This window comes from Doryrhamphus excisus, linkage group LG3, assembly GCF_037039965.1.
Source record: "Doryrhamphus excisus strain RoL-2023G ecotype Guam linkage group LG3, RoL_Dexc_Guam_v1.1, whole genome shotgun sequence".
NCBI classification, from domain to species: domain Eukaryota; kingdom Metazoa; phylum Chordata; class Actinopteri; order Syngnathiformes; family Syngnathidae; genus Doryrhamphus; species Doryrhamphus excisus.
In genome coordinates this window covers 12,673,144-12,696,675 of record NC_136359.1, presented here as the reverse complement: position 1 = coordinate 12,696,675, position 23,532 = coordinate 12,673,144, and positions in this window count along the sequence as shown.

Below are 23,532 nucleotides of genomic sequence, written 5' to 3'. Positions count from 1 at the left end.
CCTCTTGAGGACTGGAGTCCTCCGAAGGGATTAAGGTCAGAGGAATGTGAATGATTTTGTTCCCAGAGCCAGTTAGTTATCACTTTTGCCTCATGACAATAAGGTGCTTCATCATGCTGGAAAAAAAAAACATTGGTTGTCACCAAACTGTTGCTTGGGAGAAGTTGCACTCGGAGGATGTTTTGGTTCCATTCTTTATTCATGGCTGTTCTTGACACTGGACTGATGTTAGTGCTCACCTTTTCTTCTCTGGACAAGCTTTTTTCCCCACATGCCTCAAACAATTGGAACATTGATTCATCAGAAAAGGAGCCGAGTCACTGTATCTTTTGCCAATACCAGTCTGTCCCTGATATTTTTCCTGGAGAGAAATGGCTTTTTTTTGCTGCCCTCTTTGACACGAGGCCATCTTCCAAAAGCCTCTGTGCGAACACATGCACTCACACCGGACTGTTGCCATTCCTGAGCAAGCGTTACACTGATAGCGCCCCGATCCCGCAGCCAAATTAGCTTTTAGAGACTGGCATGACGTTTGCTGGACTTTCTTGGGCGCCTTTCTTCACAACAATGGAATCAAATCAGCATGTCATTTCTTCAATTCTTCATTCTTGTCAACACTCTCATCTATGTTGCCAGAGAATCACTAACATGATGTCAGCTGGTCCTTTTGTGGAAGGGCTCCAATTAAGTGGAAATTGTGTTTTTGCTCATTTTTGGTGCTTTGTATTGAGTTGTGGACTCCGCTTGGGCATCTCTGTGTGGAGTTTGCATGTTCTCCCCGTGTATGCGTGGGTTTTCTCCGGGTACTCCGGTTTCCTCCCACATTCCAAAAACATGTTAGGTTAATTGGCGACTCCAAATTGTCCATAGGTATGAATGTGAGTGTGAATGGTTGTTTGTCTATATGTGCCCTGTGATTGGCTGGCCACCAGTCCAGGGTGTACCCCGCCTCTCGCCCGAAGACAGCTGGGATAGGCTCCAGCACCCCCGCGACCCTCGTGAGGAAAAAGTGGGAGACAATGAATGAATGAATGCAGACTCCAAATTGTCCATAGGTAGTGTGAATGGTTGTTTGTCTATATGTGCCCTGTGATGGCTGGCGACCAGTCCAGGGTGTACGAAGTCAGCTAGGATAATCTCCAGCATACCTACCCTAGTGAGGATAAGCGGCATAGAAAATGGATGGATGTTGTTTTTTTTTTAAATAAAAAAAAACATTTTATTATTGTCTTAATATTAACAGTTCTAACCTGGACTTCTGACAGTCACTTACCTTATAGTTACCGTATTAAAAAGAATTTAAAGTATTTAACATACAGCATATACATATTTTACATTTTTGTGCAACCTTGCAAGTTTTGGATACAAGCCTGATATTATATTTGAATGGATTATTAAATATTCAACAAGGTTAACAGGCCTAATGTCTGGATGTGAGAACATGAGAGAAATTAATTTGTTCCAGTTTATGCACTCAAATATTTACACTCCCTCTTTCAGCTCTTCTGGGACTGAAATAAAAAAAAGAGGCAACCACCCGTCTACGCTTTATTAAAATTTAGATGATTGAACATTTCTATTTATTTGATCCTGGAGGACTTGTTGGAAAGTACATAAATTTAAAACTTTGCATTGGTACCGGACCCTTGATTTTATTACACAATTACATATGGCCACTTAAGCCACATAATTGCATTTATTGTGTTCTTTAATTACTTCCATAATTGAGTGCAGTTGCTACACAGGGACACAAACATTTGGGTTGGTCCTAACTTACGGCCATCTAGCCGCTTTACAAGACCCGCATGGTTGTTTTTAAGATTTTATACAAAACGGTTTGGTACACAATTCACTGGAATGATTAAAATTTAACAGTCTCAGACACACATAAACTCATGAGCTCTCTATCGTAGCCCAGCTTCTGTAACAAGCCATTTCCAGCTGTGTTTGAGCATGCAGCATTAAGACTTTAAAGAGAGCTTCCTTGCTTTTCCTCTTGTGTCTTTCAAAATTCATCAGTCTCAAACAGTTGCATAAAACTCACTCAAAACATAAAATTCACCTCAAGAAACAAGCACGGATGATGGCATCAATGACTCATCACTAAAAATCACTTTCAACCTCTCATGGAATACACCAAAAGTCATACTTCCCATTAAGTAGAGATTAGTAATCCAATATCTCCTGACCAATTATTTTACAAAATGGAATTGTTTCAGTGGTTAGCATATTGGCTACATAGTCAAGAGCTCAGGAAGACCTGGCTTCAATTTTCTGTGTGCATTTCTGCATCCCTGTGTGCATTTTTGCAAGTTTTCCCAGTGTGTGGGTTTCCTCCCACATTCCAAAAACATGCTAGGTTAATTGGTGACTCCAAATTGTCCATAGGTATGAATGTGAGTGTGAATGGTTGTTTGTCTATATGTGCCCTGTGATTGGCTGGCAACCAGTCCAGGGTGACAGCTGGGATAGGCTCCAGCATACCCCCGTGACCCTTGTGAGGACAAGCGGCATAGAAAATGGATGTAATATTTCCACAGTTAGAGCACAGAACTGGAGGTAGCAGAGATGAGGATGCTGAGGTTCTCATTGGGAGTGACCAGGATGGATAGGATCAGGAACGAGTACATCAGAGGGACATTACATGTTACAGGCCTTGGAGATAAAGTCAGAGAGGACAGATTGAGATGGTTGGGACATGTCTAGAGGAGAGATAGTGAATATATTGGTAGAAGGATGCTGCGTTTAGAGCTGCCAGGTAGGAGGCGTAAAGATGCAGATGTAGAAGACAGGGTTGAATGGAGGCCATTGATTTGTTGTGGCGACTCCTGAAGGGAAAAGCTAAAAGAGAAAGAAGAAGAAGTAGGCCATAATCAACCATGAAACAGTGATAATTTATTAATTAATGCATTTTTGAAAAATGATAGAACAAGGCAGCTATATTTGACTGTAATCGAGAAAAGAGGATGATTTTTGTTACATAGTACTTCACAGCAGCTAGTGAACACTCCTGCCAATTTTTGCTGGATTCCCAACACTTTTATCATTTTATTTATATGTCTCTCACTTGTCATGATGAGCGCTTCTGCACAGAGACCTGTGTGCTGACCTTATCAGAGATGTTTGCTGAATTCATGTGCCATCTTGGCCTTCTTTTTGGTTGCGGCTTCCCTCTGTTAACGATGCGTCAGCCCTGCCAGAGCTGTCGCAATCTCCTTTGACTGTATGGTGGTGATTCACACGAGTGGGCCATTAGGAAATTGATGTTTTCATGACCCTGTGAGGTGGAGAGCGAGTGGGTTGAAAGTCGAGGCTGTTTGTTGCGCGACGCAGGCGGTTCTAACAGCTTGTGTCCACGCTCCTGTATGCGATCATGCAATAAGATTGGGACAGATCTCTCAGTTTGTTGTGTTTACAGAAAGTTTGCCTTCCATGCGAATTGTACAAAAAAAATACATTCATTTATTATTAATGACAAAACAAGAGCTGTTTCGATGTAGCTGATGCTTCTCTTTACATGGATAAACCCTCTGACAAGGATTCAATTCTCCATCACTTGTTTGGCCACTGCTGTTAGGCATTCAGCATGTTAAGAGCTCAGAGAAAACACTTAGTCCTTGTGAGGAAGGATGTGTTGTTCACAAAATGCTTTTAAGGATCCGTTTTTTTTGTTTTTTTTTTTGCCTTTGGTCCAAGGAGCTTGGAGCACCACTCTCTGATCTTTTCTATTTAAATACTTTAAAAGGGCATCTTTAGCTCAATGTGTTTCATTCATTCAAGCTTCTCTTCATGTTTCATTTTAACACCATTTTCTGCTTCTTGCCTGATGGCTTCGCCTAGCTGCAGACACGTCTCACATTCAGCACCACGTTTCCTCGCCGGTAGTCCTTCCCCCTACTGCTTGCCTCCGAGCCTCCTGTTGAGAGCAGAGGTTTTCAATGAAGCCGACAGGGAGAGGGGTCAGTGAGTTGGGGCAAGTTAACACGGGAGACGCCTATATTGAGATCCTCAACAGCTTTAGTCTTCTCTTGTACCCCTCTTTCACCATCTTGCGTTGTAAAGGCATGTCTGGGTGCCGCCTCAGGGAGCTATTCTCCTTCTATCAAGCCCACTGCCATGGAAGTTATGTGTAATTTCAGGGTCTGTTAACAGTGGGAGTTCAGGTGTGCATACAGAGCTCAGCTGTCATCAGACCTGGAGCAGAAACACACCTAACACGGATTCCTTTATTTGGGTCTTCTTTGCATGTACTTTGTACAATATGACAAAACTATCACCTCACCCAGACTTGGGCAAACTACTGCCCTATTCTATTATGCTTTTATTGAGAACATTTTGGCCTTTTCATTCATTTCATGGTTTTATTCACTGCATCTACAGGACCGGACTCGTTTAACCAGTATTTAAAATGTTTGTCCCAAATCATTGGCCATCCTGTGAGAGCTCTTTCTATACACTGCGATCAACAAATAACCCGGACTGCATACAGGATTCTACAGGACCCTTCCCACGCGCTACACCCCGTGTTTGAGTGGCTTCCATCGGGTCGCAGACTAAGATGCCCACGATGTAGAACACAAAGGAGGAGGGCTACCTTTGTCTCTACAGCAGTCCGGCTTCTGAACTTGGACCCCTCCCTATCCAGATTTTGCACAACCTCCCTTTAGCTTGTTATACTTTTTAAAATTATTTAATTACTATTTATTCTCTTAGGCACATGTGTGTTCAGTAGTGTCTGTTCTTTTACTTGTCCTTGTCTGCTTTCTACATTTTTATTCCATATGCTGCTCTCTGTGTCCTTTAAATTGCCCCTCGGGGATAAATAAAGTGTTTTTTGAACTTTGAACTTTGAACTCAGACCATATCCTTTTTGTTATATCCGGCCCACTGGACTTTCCAAATTATATTTGAAAAAAAAAAAAAATGATGTTATAGATGACGATAAGATTTGCAAAGCTATTGTTAAATTACTGTTGGTTTCGGAACTGAGAGTCTTTGCTCTCAGTTCATTACGGTAATTATAGGGACTGCATCACAGCAGCTCCAGTAAGACGAGGCAAAGATATGAAGCAAAGTGGGTGAGGGTCTGTGTAAAGAGAAGACAAGAGTGCAAGATGTTTTCACAAAAGTGATATTTTATCAGACATTTGGGTGTTTTTTACCCTTTGCGGTTGTGTTTTACCATGATTGTTACAATTTTACTGCGTATTGTTTGATGGCAAAATATGTCTAGGAGGTTGTAGAAGTAAACAAGTAATGTTTACAAACACAAAAAGTGCAGTCTGTCGTGGTTGCATACATCTCTATTTACACAATTAACATTTTCAGTCAAGAAAACTCTTGACACCAAGTAACTAGTAATTAGCTTATTTGATCATACACACTCCATGATGTGGTGTACACAAAGTGCTAATGCAATAGCGCTATGCTTTTATCTTTGGCCCATTTCTCCTATCCTTCCTAAATTGACTTTTTTGTTGACAAAATTTATGACAATGAACAAGCAGTCAAGGCTAAAACTCAAAAAGTCATATTGACTCACAGTTTGCTCTTTTTTATTTCACAATTTAGTAGTGAAATAACTCTTGAGACTCTTGGACTTGAGACTCTGCATTATAATCAATATAATATAATATTAAGAAACTTCAGTTTTCAAAGTTATTTGTCAGGTATGAATGTGAGTGTGAATGGTTGTTTGTCTATATGTGTCCTGTGATTGGCTGGTGACCAGTCCAGGGTGTACCCCGCCTCTCGCCCGAAGACAGCTGGGATAGGCTCCAGCATAATTCATGCTACGTGACTGCATCTGGTATTTCTCCAGTCTTGGCAGAGGTCATGCATGCCCACAATGTAGATGTGACATAAAGACTGCCATCACTTTATGATGACCACCAACTTGCATAATAGAAATGAATAAACTCCAAATAATTCACAAAGCCAAAGTTAATCTAGCACTTTATATAGATGTGTAATATAAATAATGCAATTGCTCCTCTCACCAGTTATCATCTTGCACAATAACAATAAAAACAGAGAACTAAATGAACAAAACAAAGTGAACAAACTTATTATTATACAGTTGTATAGTGAAATGATGGCATAGGTAAAATATCCCAGTGTGAATGCACTCTCTTAGACATTTGTCACCCCCTCTATATTTTCCACCCAAGGTCTCCTCCACCCCAAAGGTCCCACCAACTACCCCACTCACCACACTGCTGCCGCTGAGTTGTTTATCTCCGATATAGGTCACTTGAAAGCAGACATAAACAACCCCCAAAAAGGATATAGGCATCAAATAGGAAGAAATAGTGATGAATGATAAAGACTGAGGCAATGAATGAAATGTGGAAAGAGAGTTCAGAGGAGTCAGAGCAGCCAAAATCGATATTTATACAGCATTGCGAGATGATCCAGATGCAGTAATTAAATTGGGGTGTCATATTTCATTTCATTACTGGGCCATGCTTCCATGCAAATAACCCAAAAGGCTCTTCTTCCTTTCTTTGCTGCGTTTCATTGCTTTCATGACAGTCAAGAGAATGGAGCTGGGAAGGGGAAATTACAGCATTTCTTCAGTATTCATGAGCTTATTGTCAGGAACTTAGACAGAATTGGAGTGTAATTCAGCAGAGTGTGTGTGTGAATGTGTGTGTGTGTGTGTTTGATACAGATAGTGTGTCTCAGAGGCGCTGTAGCCGTTTAACACTCCAACTGAGTGCAGGGGAGGGGGGAACAAATCAATCTAATTTGAATAATGATCTGAGAAATGAGACGAGGCTGTCGCCGGAACGCAACATTGTCCCGCCTACTCACCAGTTTGGGACCCGCAAGAATGAATAACTTGTATTAAGGAGAGATGTCGCAGTGGGACACACATATTTCGAGTCAGACTCTCTGGAGTAACCAATCCGCCTCCTTAACAGAAATATGATTTACAAGTTGAATAATCGCCTGGCTGGGTTAATTACATTACACAGGAAATGGGATGGAACCTTTGGAAGCTTGTAAATCCTGCTGCCCTCAGTGTTTACTGTAAATATTCACTATTGCTGCACTCTGCTCTGCTTGCAAATGGAAGCTGGTAATGGAACAACAAAACACAGCTGTTCTCCGCATAGCCAATTAAAAGTTTCCCTTCCATATATTCTGCCTTTCAGGGCTGGATCTCCTTTGTGCCTTTTTAATCTTCTGTGCAATAAAAATGTGATGTTAGAGAAGAGAATCCAAAGCAAAGCATCTTTTCTTCATCTTTTCTCCTCTTGGTCAGTGCTGTATGCCGTCCATACACAGTCAGGGTAAGATGACCCTGACCCTGGGGAGCGCTGATTCCACACAAGCGATGAAAAGCCTCTGGAATGGTGCCATGTTGAGGGCACCGGGCTCTGCCAATGGCATGTGAAGAGCAGCCAATAGGAATAAAAACATTAAAGTATAACAGCGGAAAGAACAACAGCTGGCCTCTGTGTGTTGTGTTCCAGTGCCAGTGCCCAACGGGAAATAAGATGTAGGTTTATGGAAGTTACTGTTTGTGTTCTTGTGAGCGCCAGTGTAAACATACCCAAACACAAAGTTAATATCAAAAGATGTTTTATAAAAATTCTTTTTTACTCCGGCAAAGAAACATTACAACAACATCACGCAAGCACACGTTTTTCAAACAAGCCCAACTAACTTGAATCATATTCATTCATTCATTTTCTACCGCTTTTTCCTCACGAGGGTCGCGGGGGTTCCTGGAGCCTATCCCAGCTGTCTTCGGGCGAGAGGCGGGGTACACCCTGGACTGGTCGCCAGCCAATCACAGGGCACATATAGACAAACAACCATTCACACTCACATTCAATTTGGAGTTGCCAATTAACCTACCATGTTTTTGGAATGTGGGAGGAAACCGGAGTACCCGTAGAAAACCCACGCATGCAAGGGGAGAACATGCAAACTCCACACAGAGATGGCCGAGGGTAGAATTGAACCCTGGTCTCCTAGGTGTGAGGTCTGTGCGCTAACTTGAATCATATGAATGGAAAAATTGTCATATTGTAGTAAGAGTGTAAGAGTGTTCGTCCATCATTACAGTTGTATAGTTGCAGCAATGCTATAACCATATTTAGTCATTCCTCTGTCTTTTTATGAAATACAAATAGAAAACACACACAAAATAGAATTAAATTGTAAAAGCAACACCAAACGTCACTGATGTTACATAAGATGATACCTCATGAGACCTCATTTCTGTGGACATAAAATAATCGACTCTGCACATTTAAAATCTTTGGGGTTTTTTGCTTTGACAAGGGTGTTAGGAGAGGAAGGTGAGAAGTAAATTGACTCAAACTCAAGAAGTAAGACTCCAGCTTGTCACTGCATCACATCATTTGTTGTTATAGTCAAGATACAGTTTTATTGTTTTGTGTGTTGACGTGTTGACACATCAACGTTAAATATGTTTTGTAACAGTTCACTTCTTTTTATATTTGTATGACGTACAGTACGTAATACTTAATGCTGCAAAACAACGTTGCACCTATCTCTCTGTTATTATGAAAAACAAGTGAAGCAAATTAATTCAGAGCTTACCATCATTCCTGGAGGATTAATAAAACAACTCCTACCACTGGAAATTGGTGTAAACCAGGGTTGGGCAAACTTTTTGACTCGTGAGCTGCATTGAGTTAACAAATTTGTGTGGGGGCCAGAACATATATTTAACAAACACGATTTTATGCTTATAATTCAACACAGTCAAACAGTCCACCTTGAAATATTTGTCTATTTTTTTTTTTTTACTGAAGAAGACATCCTACTTGAAAGTCTTGTTGCCAGCTGGTATGTTAAAAATTTAAATACTTAAAAGCAACTTGCGGGTCGGATTTAAATGCTTGGTGGGCCACATGTGGCCCCGGGGCCGTAGTTTGCATACCCCTGGTGTAAATTACGAGTGGCGTGAGAGCGATGTATGAAAGACCGTGAACACAGCGGCAGCCACCATGTGTGGTGAAATTGCCCAGCTGTTCAATTCAGCGACAAAAGATGAGGACTTTGATGGATTTTTGTTAAATGTACTGCAAAAAAGATCAGTGAGGATAATCCATTATGCCATGTATAGACAACATACAAATTCTAAAATCACAAACAAACCATGCTGATTTAGTACATTTTCAAACAGCCAATATAATGTAAAAGCTAATAATACCCTATTACCCAAACATGTCATAGAATAATTTTCTGCAAAAGAGGAGAAATATGATCTAAGGAGAAAACTAAACTTGAGACACTACGCAAGAACACCAAAAACTCACAACATTTCATTTATGGAAAAGATTGCCAAATTCAAGAAACAAGTTCTTTCCATCTATGTATTAAAACAATCACATATGGAATACAGGAAGTGAAACAGGTAGGTTTAAATTACATCTGCTTCTTCCTACTTCTTTTGGACACGAGGAAATGTGATTTGAATTATGTGATGTCATGTTATGTGACTGTCTATTTTGCTTATTGAATGGAAGCCCTTTTCTGTACTGGTGTTTGCTACAAAGGGTCTGCAACAGCATATTCAACGGATAAGGACTGTTGATTATGTGCTTGAAAAGGGAGTGGAATCACTGTATGACACACACAAACCCAATGCAAGGCGAGTGTCCAAATCCCCAATTACTCTTCCTGCAAGCCACAGTGAATACTATTAAAAGAAAAAAAAAACTAAAACCATAATTCTGCTATCAGCATGTTATACTGTACACATTGCTGCAAACAAACCCTAGATGGCACTGAAGACCCAGTGGATTATTCCCCCTGTGTGTGTGTGTGTGTGTGTGCACACCTTGCAGATTCAATTATTCATAATTTCCAGTGCAAATATGGTGTGGATTTTCAACGTTGTCTTCCTCGCTCTCCCAGTTGTTTATTATTTATTATGCCACAACTCACAATGTTTGGGTGGAAGAGAATGCCGGCTTGCAATAATGTCATTGCGTGGGTGTGGTAATTATATACTGATACAAAAACACAAGCATGTATTGGCTGTGTATACACATTATGTCAGTGATAGTCAAGGTGTGCAGTATGGTTTTACCCGCAAGTGACATAACTCTCAAATATTGCATCTGGCCTGCATGCAATAAATGTATGTCAATATACTATATTATCAAATAAGTTCTGCAATTATTGTCTCTTTTTAGAGGGAATCAGTCTAGACACTTATTCATTGCAAGCGTGAGTCACACAATAAATACATTTATTGATCATCACAACCCATCATACATCTTCAGGTTATTTGCGCAGATTTTCAGTGAGTCTCTTTTTTAAAATGTATAAAGATTGATTGCTTGAGATAGTTTTCCCATATAAACATGACTGACCATTTCTAATGTCTTTTTTTTTGGAAAACTGAATAACGTGGAGTCGACAAATTACACATAAACTCAAAACTAGAGGGTCAAAACTGTCACAGTCATAACACCTAAAATTGTTTTGCATAATTATTAAACACATAATTGATTTGCAAGTGTAAGAAGAGGTGTTAACGAAACATGAAGGGGTAAACAAAACAATATACGTACATGCATAGAGCATCTCACAACAGGTAGTAATACCCAATCACCACCAGTTACCCAAGGGAGGGGATAATCTCTTTCACAATGTCGCGGTACATGTTGGAATTCATGTTTTCCCAAATGAATCACAGCTCCCCACTGCTAGAAGCACTCGTGTAGCACTAGACCATGACTCTATGACCCCGATGCTTGACTGGGGGCAAGATACAATATTACTCATTGTGTTGCCAGCGATTTAGACAACAATAGTTGTGTCTTGAGTGACTGATGGTCAAATGTTTGACTGGTGACGAGTTCAGGGTGTAGTCTGACTTGTAGTCTTGTTGTCTGACGTCGGCTGGGATAGACTCCACTCTGTAGAAAATGAAGAGAAGGATGGCTGGATCACAAAGGTGCCTCCTACTCGAAAAAATCAGACATCACAATCACTCTGTGTTACTATCTCTCCCGTCGTATCATTGCACGTCCATTGTTGTGTACTGTACATGTTCCACAGTGTTTACATGTGCGGATGAGATGCGATAAGAGAGTCTCGCTTATTGTTTTGAATAGCCAAACTCTTTACTGAAGTGGCCACACCAACTAAACAAAACTACCTTCCTCATTACCGAAATCTGACCAGAACTCGGCCTATGGAACGAAGTGGGGGGTAAGTCACTGTTGATGCACTACACTGCTGATGGGGATGTTACAACTGTCAAAAATCAGAAGGATCCCTTTAACATACTGTACATCAGGGCAGTGATTTTCAACAAAGTGTGCCGTGAGAAATCGTCAGGTGTGCCGTGAGGAATTATCACTTATCACACAAATATCACTTTATTTAATTAACATGTATTAATAATTTTCTTTTTTTTTGTTGCAAATATTATGTCATTGTCGTGTGTCATTGGTGTAAAGACTAGCAGAGCAATGTAATAGTCGTCCGTGTGGCAACACAAGCTGATTGCCTCCTCTAATAGACTTAGTGATGCACGTGAGAGGTAGTGGTGGGATGTTGTAACATTGTTGTTTAAATTAGTATGCGGATCAAAAGGATCTGCTGTGGCGAGTCCCTAATCAGAAAAAAACTGAAAGAAGCAAATGTTGGTTATTGGTGTGCTGCAAAATTTTCCCAACGTAAAAAAACGTGCCATGGCTCAAAAAAGGTTGAAAAACACTGCATCAGCGGTTCCCACACCTTACATTAAATGACCAAGCCCACAAGATTTACCTCCTGCTATAAACATGGAAATATATATTTAGTATATTTAAAAATATTAGTATTTATGTACAGTGCACATGTTTATCGGGGGTGCAGACATTTTTTCTCCATTGAAGATACCAGTCAAAATGGTCCACCTGTACTATAAAAAAAACTGGAAAACATAATATCAAAATAGCATATGTACATTTCATTATACGCACAGTTCATGCACTACATCCAATAGCATGATCTACCTGTACATACCTTTTATACACTCCAGTTCTACAAATTGATAGACACTTTGGTTTTGGACATGGGTCATGGGTTACATGGGATACTTAGATGATGTTTGAGAAATGCATTTTGAGCACAAAATAAAGCTACAGAAGATAGAGCTAATTTTAATGACTGTGATACTAGCGCCAATATGATGATTATTATTAAAGACAACATGAAAAGATATGCTAATTAAAAAAAGACTGATGCTGATGCAAATATGTCCCATCAGTGACCCCTGTATATATCGTTAGAGTACTGGCTTGTGGCTTACTTACATTATGGTTAAACTGGGGTGCCAATAAAATTCTAGAAGCAAGCTGATTACTGCAATAGTAATGCTCTCACACACATATCTAACTTCCTGCTTTCCCAAGTGTCGAATCATTTCAGTTCCTTGCCGGAGCCATGTATTTAACCAAGCCATCACAGCAAGTAAGTAACGCAGTCTGTATCTATCATCCTCCCTACTTCCATAAAAATGTTCACCTCAGCAGCCATCGTTCAACGCTAAGAGGCTTTGTGTTCGCTCTTAGTTTTCTTGGGATTCATTCTATTTTTTTTCATGTGCAAAATCTTCAGAGCACTCAAACTGACCGACTGAGAAGAAAATCTTAAATAACCGTGTCTCTTCCAATTATGAGCCACTAAGGTTTTAATGGTAGAAATTCATATGTACATATCTGCTTCAAATACCGTTCTTAAGTCTCTAAGTCAAGAAAGAGTTAGAAGAGGCCTTAATCACTACAGTTCAGACACAACTCCTGCAGGAATGTTCAGGTTGGGTTCAGGTTCTGGTTTGTGGGGGCCCTTAGTGATTAAGAGATTTGTAACCCTGAGATGGTCCACAAAGATGCAAAAGTCGATAATGATAACACACAATATCAACGCTATCCCACAAAATAGACCTGTATTAAAAAAAGGGAAAATGAAGATGAATCAAGTCCTTGTCTGAGCCCACAAACATGTGTGGAGGTCGTGCTCTATCTTCGTAGTGCACTTGAACACAACGTACAAGTCAAAGAAAAAGTAAAAACACAAAGATTTCACTTGAAGTACAAAGTAAAAAAGGAAAACATTGTATGGAGCATTTACATGTCATCTATTAACTCTATCAAAGACCCCCTTTACTTTATACACATTGATTTCAGAATTAAATCCTTACTCTGTGTTCCATACTGGAAATAAAGCATTAAAGAGCCAAATTATTTAAATGGAGTACAGCAGTGGGAGGCTTCACACGGCAGATAGTCCACTGAGAAAGTGTCAAAAATTTCGTCTAACACCAGAAATGAGTAAAAGCTCAAATTGTTATCCACTGAAAAATAAGAGAGGCTGGCTAATCAGCCAATGTTTTTTTTTTGTCCTTTCATAAACCACCTCATTCGTTCACTACATTTTGTGAATTTAAATATATGACTGTGGCAAAGCTGTGTGGAAGAAGACATGGCAACCAGCCGCAAAACGCACTTCCTTGTTGCTGGCTGTCGCTACATGTAGGCTGAAGATAAGAACCAGGCTGGCTGGAGGGAGGGAGAACGACAGATTGGAGAGGAAGAAGGAGGAGATGAAGTAAGATACGCTGAAGAAAGACGTACACAGAAGTACGTGGGAATGTGAGAGGTAGTAAATCCAGCCAGGAGAGATTTAGTCAGAGGAGAAAAAGCAGATGCGGTGCAATAGTTAATGTGTGCTGTGGTGTTTTGGACTCAAGCTCATTTAAATACATCCAGCTGTTGAAACACAACACTGTTGTCTGTTGCAATTGTGATCAAAACTATTGTCAATAAGAGACTAGCATTACAGGTTGGACTCATGCTGTCCTGTCACTTCTGTCTGCTGCTTCTCTCTGTGGTTTGTTCCTGCGGTGGAGGCACCAGGTTACACATCTGCTATGATTTGCTCTCCTATACCCTGCCTTGGCAGTAGTTGGACATGGGTCTTCTGTGCAGCGTTTTATGCTCTTGCTCTGCTGACTTGTTATTCTTGTCCCTCACCCTTTCGCCCAGTGCAATCAGTACATTAGTTACTTACTCATGTTCTCATAGCCAAATTTTTGGAACCGAACTTAACCTAATTTAAAAAACACATTTGTACATATATAGAGTCCAGAGGGTGGCGAATGTCATTGCAGTGCCCCAATTACAGCACTGCTGAGACACAATGCACTATGGGACATTTTTTCCCCATTTTAACCTCATATTGGTACATGTTTATAGATTTATCCAGTTTATCTTTTGTGTGTTGAGTTGCTGTGTGATGAGTTTAATAAGATTACACCATGAGTCAGACTCTTATGTTGTTGTACTGTTTTATATAATGACCTTCCAATTTACAGTGGGTTGACAAGCTTGTTGTTGTCACGTTTAGGCATGGCTGTGACCCCGGGATTCAGAGATAGGAGCTGTATTAAATCTCATACAGCCATAAGTAGTTGCAGGAACTCACAATAGCAGGAGCTTCCTTCCAAAGTGGCCCAAAAAAGCAACAATAGCTAAATAGTTGCAGGCAGCATCAAACATTCTAAGGAGACATGTGTCCAAAGCCAACAAGACATTCACAATGTATGGAGGACCAAAACTGCCAAAATAATAAATAAATAAAAGTGGAAATAAAAACAAAAATGAAAAAAAAGACAAAATTAAATACAAAAAAATAAGTATAAATGGAAATAAAAACAAACATATATATTTTTTAAATTTTTGAATCTTGTTTTTTATTTTTGTATTTATTTTTGCTTTTATTTATTTATTTATTTATGTATATATATTTTTATTTTTGTTTTTATTTCCATTTATATTTATTTTTTGTATTTAATTTTTTGAATTTTTTTTCATTTTTGTTTTTATTTTCACTTTTATTTATTTATTTATTTATTATTTTGGCAGTTTTGGTCCTCAGAAATGCAGAAGGAAAAACTATTCAAATGAGGGGGCGGTCCTAAGTGTGTTTTGGGTTGAACTGTTCGCCTATTGGTTGATCGACATGTGAGTGCGAAAATCGACTAGGTATGCCTGCAAACAGCCACAGCAAGAGGAAGTCACCACACCACTCTCGTCCGATTCGTCCGAAGTTGAAGCTTGTGAAAGCAGAAAGTAAAGAAAGAGTCAACACACCTGAACTGGAATTAAGTAAAAGCGTAACACATCAGCTGTTTCATACTTACCACGTTCCAAATCATCCAAGCGATTGGCAGCGTCCCTGAGAAGCTCGGACACCGACTTCCTGGTGGACCCCGCCATTATTGTCCCGGTAAATGTATACTCCCTGTATACTTCCTCTTGCTGTGGCCGTTTGCAGGCATACCTAGTCGATTTTCGCACTCACATGTCGATCAACCAATAGGCGAACAGTTCAACCCAAGACACACTTAGGACCGCCCCCTCATTTGAATAGTTTTTCCTTCTGCATTTCTATGAGGACCAAAACTGCCAAAATAATAAATAAATAAATAAATAAAAGTGAAAATAAAAACTAAAATGAATAAAAAAAAATCAAAAAATTAAATACAAAAAAATAAATATTAATGGAAATAAAAAAATAAAAAAATATATACATAAATAAATACATAAATAAAAGCAAAAATAAATACAAAAATAAAAAACAAGATTCAAAAATTTAAAAAAAAATTATTTTTGTTTTTATTTCCATTTATATTTATTTTTTGTATTTAATTTTTATTTTTTCATTTTTGTTTTTATTTCCACTTTTATTTATTTATTTATTTATTATTATGGCAGTTTTGGTCCTCCATAACAATGAACCAGCAAATGAAAAAAGACACACCCTCTCCTGAAGAAGCCAACTAATTACAAATCAGGACCAGCTGTGACTCTCAGCTTCCATAGAAATGAGATAAAGGGGACTGAAAATAGCACAAAACAGGAAGTGCTTGTAGAATAAAACATGAAATAAGAAGAACCAACACACGGTGTTGAACAAGTCACACCAAGCATGACAGCTGTGGGTACACTGATAGCCCCTTTCCAAAGAAAGAGCTACCACTGACACGTAGGCGGCGCAGTATTTAAACAATTAGTAGTAGTTCCGAAGTGAAGGGGCGGTCACAAGATTAGAATTTAGCTGCAGTGTGCAAATACACTTTGCGCATCTAATTAAATATGTGTACATTAGTTGAATGTGTAGATAGATGACATTGATGTGATTTTGAAGACACATAAAATGCATATCGCATTATGGTATTGCATTTAATTCATTCATTTTGTAACGCTTATCCTCACGAGGGTGCTGGAGCCTATCCCAGCTGTCTTTGGGTGCGAGGCGGGGTACACCCTAGACAGTCAATCACAGGGTACATATAAACCAGGGGTCTCAAACACTCAGCCGGCGGGTCAATTGTGGCCCGCAGGACACTAGTTTGAGGCCCGTGCCTTGATATGAAAGTTTAATTTTAGTGCGACCCGCGCAAGTTTGATATGGATGCTGTATGGTATCATTTACCTAGAAAAAATTATTAAGTTTGATTAATGTTCATGTTAAAGGTTAAATAACTGTTAATAGTTATCCTTCCTATCCGTGTGGAAGTGGTAAGTTTTGGGCTTTTTAAGTTTAAAGGAAATAACTTGGAGGCTACTGTTTAGGTCGCGAGCTCTCTAGTTTGCGAGTTAGCATGCGAGACCCCTGTTGTAAATAAAAAGAGAATAAATGTGACTATAGTTGTGTTTTGTCATGTCTACAGGGCTCTAATAATGCTTTGTTAATTTTAATCTGAAAAAAATAATTTGTCTAACCACCAACTATATGTGGTTTCTTAATTTTTAATTATTTGCCGTTTTATATTTATTATATTTATTTATTACTGATTGATTGATTTTCTTTATTCTTGATTTGTTTATTTATTTTTCATCTTATTTTGTGTAGAAAAATAAAAAGTAAGATATTTGAGAACAGTGGAATGTTTTATCAGAGCGTTTCTTGTAGAAAATTGGAACCAAAACAAAGTTTTTTCATTTTTCAATTTTTAATAAATGCGTTTTTTTTTTTTTTGGGAAAACCTGATGAGGCCCAGTCTCACCCAGACCCTAGCTCCAGTGGCCCCCAAGTAAATTGAGTTTGAGACCCCTGATATAGACAAACAAACATTCACACTCACATTCAAGACATAAATCTCAGTTTATGGGATTGGCAACCAAAAATGGAAATTTCTGTGTTTCTCAGCATGAATTAATCATGTAATCCATATGTACCAACGTCACGTGATTAGTGTATGGACGATACCATATAGAAGTCTACGGCCATGCTTTTATTCTTGTACATAAATGTGGCAGGCCTAGTAGTTAGCATTTTGGTTCCACAATCAGGAGATCCAGGGTTCGTATCTCTGTAAAGTTGACCGGAACTTAACAAGCGTGGGAAAATGTGGGTCAGAGGCTGACAAGGATTGAGAGGCCCAATTAGGAGAGTGATCACAGTGACCATGAGTTTGCACTAAACTTCAAATGAAACTTTGAACTTAAATTTGACCTGCTGTGTTTGGATATTGTTTGGAAGAAAGCACAAAGAAAGCTTTGTTGACAGAAGAATCAACAAAGAAAGAGATTTTTTTGTTTGATACAATTTCAGGGCCGCATGTGGTCGACAACTCATTACAATGGAAGTTCATTTTTAACACTTGCTCGGGATACTCAATATGGTTTCACTTCTAAAGAGAACTGTAAACTGTCAAAACAAAGCCACCTTTAATGCATCACAGACAATGATAAGTTAAAATTTATCCAGGAGGAGACAAAGACCAGTAAGAAAGCGGGCCAGCAAAGAGCCAAGACAAAGCATCTGGGTAAGCTAATGTTAGCATTTGTATTTGCTGTGTCATTTTGACCTTTGTATCTTGTATCTATTTTTGATAGTGGCCATCACAAGTAGGTGCCGTGCTGTGAAAAGGGAACTTTATCCCTAATGACAATATTTATTCGTAGTTTTCTTGCCTGACGATAATAAGGAACATTATCATTCAAAATGAAAAAGATGGCCGCTGCAAACATGAGCCAACCAAACTTTGCTTCAAACTTTATTGTAATGATATTTTCAAAATGATTCATGATACTAAATTCAGCAGACTGTCTTAGACAGACACTTTTAGGGAAAAAAACAAGATATAATGATGATGCTGATATCGCAGCCATACATCCTGACAGTTTTCAAAAAATGTTTCGACAGAGGCATCTCTGACTAATGCTTTGAACTCTTGGAATGACGGCAAGCTCAAGAAAAACAGCAGACAACTTAAAGCTTTGGGTTGAGAAAAAGGTTGCTATGCTGATTCTTCCTCTCCGAGGAGCTGCTGCAACGATGAAGATTAGACATGAGATGTGACGCTATAAGCTGCCAAAAAGGTTCTTTGGACTGGAGCATTTACTCACCGTTTTGAGAGTCAAGCTAGGAAATGTTCAAGTAGTAGCTTAGAAGATGTTCTACTACTGATTATTAAAGAACAGAAAAAGGTAGAAACAAACTTTTTGATTCTGATGAAAGATGAAAGACTAACCTTTCTTTTGGTATTTATCGTGTCTATATAGCCTTAGAACACAATATTCTGTGTGCCTTGAAAAATCTGTCAAAATCATCAAAAATGGCCGGTACCAAAAAGGGACAGCTTTTGAAAAATAGCTGGGCAGATTACACAAGAGCTCCCCGACAGTTGGGCCTGGGAAGAAAGAAATAATTGCTGGATATAGATATGGTTTTCACAACTATTACAGTGAAACCACCAAATTCTAAAGTGGTATAACTTGCAGTTCTTCTGGAAATTCTATGCAAAAACCATGGCTCAAAAACAGATGGGTATAAAACCATGTTATCGTTATGTGTTATGCGAAACTACAGCAAATTATCAAGCTCAAAAATCTGACCGCAGTCAAAGAGAGAAGGTCATCATTTTGCCTTTGCCATCCCGACAGTGTGAACTGACAGAAAATGACATTGAATCCATATTTTTGCCAATATTTCTGCTTTTAAAGGCTGCGTCTTAAACTTCTGATCAGCTGATGAACAATTTCACTTTCATAGTTGCTTGCAGGCTGCACCGTGGTCGAGTGGTTAGTGCGCAGGCTGCACAGCTAGGAGACCTGGGTCTCTGGCATCTCTGTGTGGAGTTGTGTGCATGTTCTCCCCATAGTACATGCATTTTCTAGGGGTACTCCGGTTTCCTCCCACATTCTATATGTGCGATCTATCTATCTATACCTGCGACCCTCGTGAGGATAAGCAGTAAAAAATGGATGTATAGTTGCTTGCAATAAATTGTTTACCCATATTTTTTTGTCTCACTCCCATTTCTTTTTGCTTTGTGAATACACTCACCTCCAAGGCACACACACAGTAATGTCTGCATGTAAATTTTAACCTACAGTTTTCATACAGCTCTCGTATTCTCATGGATTTTTTTAATGGGTGTTTGACCTCAGAGGTGCTACTGTATCAATGGTGTGTAATTTAGTGCTGAAACTAAATAGGATAGTTGGCCTTGGTGGAGGTCTGCCCTCTTACAATTACCAGTCAAGGCAGTTCTGTTTGTTGGTACTTTTTGTGTATACAACTTTATAAGATTGCGTCTTAATAGCATGATTGAAGCCTCCAGGGCAAAAACAATAACACACAGGGATTCTGTAAAATGTATGTATTAGGCATTAAGAGAACAATACCACATATTTCCTCTGCTGTTCATCACTGCAATCAGGGTGTAGCATTTCTGTCGACAGTCTGCAGTGACATTGCGACACACTGTGTGTGTGTGTGTGTGTGCATTACACAGCTGACAGGAAATGTGCTCCTGTGTGTCCTCGGTGGGGGTCCAGAAAGCACTGGCACACATCAGCAGCATCACTGCGGGGACAAAAAAATGTGAGGGACGTAATGTATGTTTTTTCCTTCAAGTATGACAGTGTGGTTCAAGGATTTTGAAGCAAATATGCACAAATAAGTACTTCCTGCCACTTGAAGTAATATATCCGACCTGCATCTGGATCACGGTGTGCTCATCTTTGTACCATGCACATCCGTCTCAGGTTCGTTCAGTGATGTGCGGTTAGGGGAGACAGGTAAGGCACAGCCTGTCATAATGAAAAATTAAACCAGCAAATAATAACAAAAGAAATATTATCTGTCAGTTGAACTGTGGTAGAAAGGTATTTTCTGATTCAGATGGGTTCATTGTAGACTTAACTATATTGAAACTATATGAAAACATGAATTGCTCGGAAATGCAATTAAGTACACATCCATTTCTATCTACTTTTTCTTTTGTTCCAACCTAATAAATGAGGCAGATGGTCAGTATACCATCTTTTTAGAAGACAGGGGAACATGTTACCCAACAGCGCTTCAATAGAGCAGTGCTTCTCAAATAGTGTGGCGACTCCCCCTGTAGGGTTGTATGACAAAAAAATAATTGAAAACCACTAAACTAGAGGTACAGTACACGACACGATCTGATCTTTGAAGTATCTTGACTCTCTTGTACCACATCCTACATCATCCTATAAATCTGCACATGATTAGTCATGAAATATGACTGATAGTGTTGTGTTGAAAGGAGGAGACATTTATAGTAAAACAGATTGAACTATTGACCTATAACTAATACACATTCAAAGAGACAGAACATTCTTTATGAAGATAATGTTAATTTTAAAACAATGAACCTAAATACAAAATGTTTAGTATGTAGAAATTGATAGCTAAAATGCCATATATGACAATTTTAACAGTATTCTAATCTCTAATGGGGTTCAAAAGAAGATGTATCAAAAATTCTGTCGTGATAAATATAATAAAGCTTTGATTTCTCATGTCTTTATCACGTATCAAGTGTTGCCCGTGCCTGCTTGTTCAAAAAGGTACATCACAGCAGTCGCATTTTGCAGCATCTGTAACGCCAGCCATGTGATTCCAACATCTGGGCCGACCAGCCATGCTTGTTAGGAACATCTGTGCTCTATTTACAGTCCAGAGTGGGAACTCATTGCAATGTAAAGCATCAATGTTATGTTTGATGCTTTCATTGTTTTTATATACAGTACTGTATGTAGATCCTGAATTTTTACAGTGACTGTTTTCCTTTAAGTACTATATGACACAATGGTAGATTTTGAGATATTATGATATTAGTCAATGAAAACACGTAAAACAAAATGCAGTTTTTAAATGAAATATTGTATCATTAAGGATAAAAAAAAAATCCAAACCTAAAAGGTCCTGTGTGAAAATAGATGTGTATAAATTAAAGTGCTATTTTGGTATAACGTCTTTGTGTCTGTTTAGTTTATACTGACTCCATTCCTCGGGACTCTCCACTTTTTCCTATGTCCAAGGGAAGTATACTTTACACAGCATATTGGACACAGATTAACATTTTTTCTTGCATTGCCCGAGGCAAAAAAAACATTTTTGCCTCCTAACCTGTAGACCCCCAGTCCAGTATTAAGCCCCCCCCTCCCCCCATCCTTAGTGAGACAAACAAATTCGACACTATATGTATCAAACCATATTAGGCGTGTTTGTGTCATGCAGCCTTGTTTCCGAGGGGAGGGGGCGAGGATCTGCTTCAGGATGTCACAGTACATGTTGGACTTCATACCCTGAGTGAACCGCGGTTCCCTGTGCCAGCAACAGTCATGCAGCCCCAGGTCATAAAGCTACCACCATCATGCTTGACTGCAGACAAGACACTATTATCTTGGTTCTCACTTTTGTGACCAGACATTTAGACAATAATGTCTGTGTTTGGAGTCATTGGAGTAAATTTATGACTATATTTACTAGGGTTAGACAATATTTTTTAATATACTGGTACTTATTCCAATGATAAGAAAATGACTTATACCGGTATAAATGATAAACGTAAACAAGCCGAGTGGGTGACTGCATGCATAAATAAAATCAATCAAATCGTCATGGTGAGGAGGAATGTTTGTGTGGGGAAGTATTTACTCGACGGACCACTCAATCGGTGTACAAAATCACCATAAACACTAAGCTGTCTTCGCCCAAACTAAACAGCTTTAAATGTCAATAAACACGGCAAAGATTGGCGGAACTTCGGAGCGGGAATGGAAGCTTGCAGGGTTAGATTAGTTTGGCATGCTAGTGTGGTTGTGTGCACGACTATCTTCAATGCAAGGAGAGTTTTATGATGCCCGATGTGCAGGTTCGGAGTGGAAAAAGCATGTGTATTCTTGTACCGGACTTGTCAATACATTCAACATACAGTGGGCACACAACTACTATATCAACAAAAGACTGTCATAAAAATGTCTACAGTACATATGCAGTTGGAATTGCATGGGTGGCATCCCATTAGAAAAGTTAATAACATTTTAATTCCTAATTGCAACTGTTATTTCTTAAAAATGTTGCAAAAGTCAGAACACAGATGAATATAAAGCTAACCTTGCCTTCCCACTCCGAGTGAACACGCTCCGGTGTCTTTGAACACGATTGCTGACGGTGTGAATATTTAAACGGGTTGTGCTCATTCACCTAAATCAAGGCCACATGCTCGGGTGCGAGGTGGACTACTGGGAGCACGGTGGATCATTGTAGTGTTTGTCTGCCACTCAGCTCAGAGAGCAAAGCCAAATACTCAGGTAACCTTCAAAGATCCTGTTGTTATTCACTCACTTTATTGCTGATCTCTATGCAAACAGCATGTGAGCGTTATTTTCATATTTCCTATAAGCTGCGTTGTTTTTTTCCCCTCTAACAATACTTGACCCAGTGTAAGGTCATTTGATGTTTTTTTTTTGTCTTTCAGTTCGTCAATTTACACCCTGCATGCCTGCATGCTTATAGTCTGACCAAAGAGGACATCTGGGGAGACAAAATCACATGTCACTGACTTTACCATGATGTATTGACAAAGCAGCGACACCAATGGCAATGCAGCGTCAAACTCAATCAACTTCTACACACAACAGAGGCGAAGGTGACTTTGAATAAATATGCTGAGATGAATATGAGGTGGTTGCAAGTGATTAAGAAAAAGATGCCCATAGCATATACTGTATTAGTTCTCCATAACCTCTTACAATATAATAGTCCAACTGAAAAGAAAGTTATAAAAATGATGGGGAAAAACATGTATTGTGAAAAAAAGTATACATTTTTAGTACATGTTTCACCTTTGTTTTATCCACAAAATTATGACTTATGTTTTTTAGGACTTTTTCCCTCTAAATTCTGTTATCTCAGAAAAAGAAAATGTAGAAACATCTTTCTTCCCATAAAAGTCTTTTGCACAACTTTTTCTTGTAACGTTTAGATTTTATTCTCATAATATTTAGACTTTATTTTTCTGTTAAGATTTTCCAAATATACTGCATACATTTTAACATACAGTCGTCCCTCGCTACATTGCGAAGGATTGTAGAGTTAAGAACAGGATTGCCGACTTTGACAGTGAAGTATGGAATGGAGTCCGCCATGATAGAGCGCAAGAGAGGTGGGCGGAGCTAGGAGAACAATGGAGTACAATGTATTAATTAGCGCTGAACT